The sequence below is a fragment of the Oncorhynchus keta genome, unplaced genomic scaffold (genome assembly GCF_023373465.1).
Source record: "Oncorhynchus keta strain PuntledgeMale-10-30-2019 unplaced genomic scaffold, Oket_V2 Un_contig_22810_pilon_pilon, whole genome shotgun sequence".
Taxonomy (NCBI): Eukaryota; Metazoa; Chordata; class Actinopteri; order Salmoniformes; family Salmonidae; genus Oncorhynchus; species Oncorhynchus keta.
In genome coordinates, this window is record NW_026283064.1 from 67,501 (window position 1) to 72,500 (window position 5,000).

The window sequence follows — 5,000 nt, forward strand, 5'->3', positions numbered from 1 at the left end:
AGAAGGGGAGAGAAGGGAGAGAGAGAGAAGGGGGAGAGAAGGGGAGACAGAGAGAGAGGGAGAAGGGGGAGAGAAGGGGAGAGAGAGAGAAGGGGGAGAGAAGGGGAGACAGAGAGAGAGGGAGTGGGAGAGAGAGAGAGTGGGGGAGAAGGGGAGAGAGGGGGAGGGGGAGAAAGAGAAAGATAAGGGGGAGAGAAGGGGAGAGTAAGACACAGAGGGAGGGGGAGGGAGACAGAGAGAGGGGGAGAGGGAGACAGAGAGAGAGAGAGAGAAGGGGGAGAAAGAGAGAGAGAGAGAAGGGGAGAGAGAGACACAGAGGGAGGGGGAGAAAGAGAGAGTGTATTAATATGATTCAAATTCTGTTTCAAGGTTGTGAGGCATTGACAGAGCACCGTAATACATCTGTCATACTGATCAAGTCTTTGAATTGGCCATAATGGTTTGGATTCAGAGCAGAGATAAGGAGAGGAGGAGAAGAATGGAGAGACAGGAAAGACTGAGAGAGGAGAGGAGGAGGAGGGGAGAAGAGAAGAAAAGCATTGAATAGAACAGATGAACAATTTTCTAAAAGAGACCCAAACAAAAGACATTAGGTGACATTAGTGAAATGTGACAGACCTGGTCTCTCTCTGTGTGTGTGTGTGTGTGTGTGTGTGTGTGTGTGTGTGTGTGTGTGTGTGTGTGTGTGTGTGTGTGTGTGTGTGTGTGTTTGTGTGTTCGTGTTTGTGTGTGTGTGTGTGTGTGTTTGTGTGTTCGTGTTTGTGTGTGTGTGTGTGTGTTCACTCACCTAGCATTGGCCACACACTCCATAATGACATCATTCCTCCCCGCGTTCACACTGGTGTTCTTAGGAGGGATGATGATGGTGGGGGTGATGGGGTCCACAGGCCCCCCCACGTCTGCACACACACACACACACACACACACACACACACACACACACACACACACACACACACACACACACACACACACACACACACACACACACACACACACACACACACACACACACACACACACAAGTATGATTAGAAAAGCATATGGGTCATGGCCAGTTCTCCCTTGTAAAATAGATTGTATATCTCAGTCAGACTTTACAGTTTCAATCATAGAAACGGATGAACAACAACAGCTCCTGCCAGGATTGTCCATACTGCACTCTCATCATTCATCAAGAGATAGTTCCTATACTCTCATCATTCATCAAGAGATAGTTCCTATACTCTCATCATTCATCAAGAGATAGTTCCTATACTCTCATCATTCATCAAGAGATAGTTCCTACACTCTCATCATTCATCAAGAGATAGTTCCTATACTCTCATCATTCATCGAGAGATAGTTCCTATACTCTCATCATTCATCAAGAGATAGTTCCTATACTCTCATCATTCATCAAGAGATAGTTACTATACTCTCATCATTCATCAAGAGATAGTTCCTATACTCTCATCATTCATCAAGAGATAGTTCCTACACTCTCATCATTCATCAAGAGATAGTTACTATACTCTCATCATTCATCAAGAGATAGTTCCTATACTCTCATCATTCATCAAGAGATAGTTCCTATACTCTCATCATTCATCAAGAGATAGTTCATATACTATCACCATTCAAAGGAAGCTAGGATGCTATCACTATGGATATCATATGGATATATCATAGTGTGAGGTCCCTGTCCCATTGTGTTCCCTCTCATCACTTCCTGGGAGCAGCCTCAGCCTGTAGTCCTATACTCAAGCTGCTAGGATCTCATTCATGTGACAAAATCAGTACAGTTACATATCGGATATTATTTGCCGATATATCTCATCGTATCGTTTAGCTGCTGACAATATGGCAGTATTCATTTTTAGCTAGTTTGCTTTACCTGCATCAAAACTGCAGTATTTTTCCTTCATAAATTGTTTTCCATCTTCTTTTTTTTTTTTTAAACAGGAGAACCTTTCCTTTCACCACGTTTATTACCATGACTGAGAAAAACTCATTTAGTCACGTCTCTCTCTTGTCTCTCTCTCTCTCGTCTCTCTCTCTCGTCTCTCTGCAGCAGACATGTGGTGAGGCAATATGTTTGGAACATCGAAACGCAATAAAATCACATTATCGAATCGCAAACACATAGAGAATCGCGAGAATCATGAGAATCACAATAAATATCGTATCGGCACCTAAATATGGTGATGATATCATACCGTGAGGTCCCTGGCAATTCCCAGCCCTTACCAGGAACCATTATATTGTTTAATTGAGACAAAACATAGCAGGAAGTGATTAAATGCAGAGCCATCATTCAGCCTGTTCCACAGAGCCTTGCAGCCCCTGCAAACAACCATCGATTCACTGGCCTCAATCAGAGATCTCTCTCTCCATCTCATCTCATTTCTCCCTGCCTCAAGGGGGGTTCTGTGTGATCCCAGGCCCTGTGTTTGGTATCAGTAACACATACAGACTGTCTCAGTGTCTTTTCATAAATCTGCTTCGGTTAGGGTCATTAAATTACAGAGCTCATTTATAGGCTGGTTAAATCAGCCAGTCAGATGGACCAGGGACCGCAGCACCACCCAGCTCCACACTACAGCCAGGAGGACCGTAGCACCACCCAGTTCCACACTACAGCCAGGGAGGACCGTATAGCACCACCCAGCTCCACACTACAGCCAGGGAGGACAGTAGCACCACCCAGCTCCACACTACAGCCAGGGAGGACCGTAGCACCACCCAGCTCCACACTACAGCCAGGGAGGACCGTAGCACCACCCAGCTCCACACTACAGCCAGGAGGACCGTAGCACCACCCAGCTCCACACTACAGCCAGGGAGGACCGGAGCACCACCCAGCTCCACACTACAGCCAGGGAGGACCGGAGCACCACCCAGCTCCACCCAGCTCCACACTACAGCCAGGGAGGACTGTAGCACGACCCAACACCACACTACAGCCTGGGAGGACTGTAGCTCCACCCAGCTCCACACTACAGCCAGGGAGGACCGTAGCACCACCGAACTCCACACTACAGCCTGGGAGGACTGTAGCACCACCCAACTCCACACTACAGCCAGGGAGGACTGAAGCACCACCCAGCTCCACCCAGCTCCACACTACAGCCAGGGAGGACCGTAGCACCACCCAGCTCCACCCAGCTCCACACTACAGCCAGGGAGGACCGGAGCACCACCCAGCTCCACCCAGCTCCACACTACAGCCAGGGAGGACCGTAGCACCACCCAGCTCCACCCAGCTCCACACTACAGCCAGGAGGACCGGAGCACCACCCAGCTCCACCCAGCTCCACACTACAGCCAGGGAGGACCGGAGCACCACCCAGCTCCACACTACAGCCAGGCGAGGACCGGAGCACCACCCAGCTCCACCCAGCTCCACACTACAGCCAGGGAGGACTGTAGCACGACCCAACACCACACTACAGCCTGGGAGGACTGTAGCACCACCCAGCTCCACCCAGCTCCACACTACAGCCAGGGAGGACCGTAGCACCACCGAACTCCACACTACAGCCTGGGAGGACTGTAGCACCACCCAACTCCACACTACAGCCAGGGAGGACTGAAGCACCACCCAGCTCCACCCAGCTCCACACTACAGCCAGGGAGGACCGTAGCACCACCCAGCTCCACCCAGCTCCACACTACAGCCAGGGAGGACCGGAGCACCACCCAGCTCCACCCAGCTCCACACTACAGCCAGGGAGGACCGTAGCACCACCCAGCTCCACCCAGCTCCACACTACAGTCAGGGAGGACCGGAGCACCACCCAGCTCCACCCAGCTCCACACTACAGCCAGGGAGGACCGTAGCACCACCGAACTCCACACTACAGCCTGGGAGGACTGTAGCACCACCCAACTCCACACTACAGCCAGGGAGGACTGAAGCACCACCCAGCTCCACCCAGCTCCACACTACAGCCAGGGAGGACTGTAGCACCACCCAGCTCCACCCAGCTCCACACTACAGCCAGGGAGGACTGTAGCACCACCCAACACCACACTACAGCCAGGGAGGACTGTAGCACCACCCAACACCACACTACAGCCAGGGAGGACCGTAGCACCACCCAGCTCCACCCAGCTCCACACTACAGCCAGGGAGGACCGTAGCACCACCCAACTCCACACTGCAGCCAGGGAGGACAGTAGCACCACCCAGTTCCACACTACAGCCAGGGAGGACCGTAGCACCACCCAGCTCCACACTACAGCCAGGGAGGACCGTAGCACCACCCAGCTCCACCCAGCTTCACACTACAGCCATGGAGGACCGTAGCACCACCCAGCTCCACACTACAGCCAGGTAGGACCGTAGCACCACCCAGCTCCACACTACAGCCAGGAGGACCGTAGCACCACCCAGCTCCACCCAGCTCCACACTACAGCCATGGAGGACCGTAGCACCACCCAGCTCCACCCAGCTCCACACTACAGCCAGGGAGGACCGAGCACCACCCAGCTCCACACTACAGCCAGGGAGGACCGTAGCACCACCCAGCTCCACACTACAGCCAGGAGGACCGTAGCACCACCCAGCTCCACACTACAGCCAGGGAGGACCGTAAGCACCACCCAGCTCCACCCAGCTCCACCCAGCTCCACACTACAGCCAGGGAGGACAGTAGCACCACCCAGTTCCACACTGCAGCCAGGGAGGACCGTAGCACCACCCAGCTCCACACTGCAGCCAGGGAGGACCGTAGCACCACCCAACTCCACACTGCAGACAGGAAGGACTGTAGCACCACCCAGCTCCACACTACAGCCAGGGAGTGTGCTGTTGGACCAGGGCCTAAGCCGGACCCTATACCTCCCCTGGCACCAGCTTCTAACTCTAGGGAAACTCTAGACCGACTGGGATTCAAACCCGGGTCTGCTACCCAAAGCTAAAGCCTAGGCATTCGTTTGGGGAGTCGTTAGGTCTCAGATATCAGGGGAATGTGGTGTTACAACATCTCTGTTACACAGGCTGCACTCTTAGAAA

The 5,000-nt window shown here is 52.9% G+C and overlaps 1 pseudogene; it reads right to left on the minus strand.

Annotated features, from left to right (window-relative positions):
- LOC127921626 (protein sidekick-2-like) overlaps window positions 1-5,000 on the minus strand; it is a 91,003-nt pseudogene that overhangs the window by 66,746 nt on the left and 19,257 nt on the right.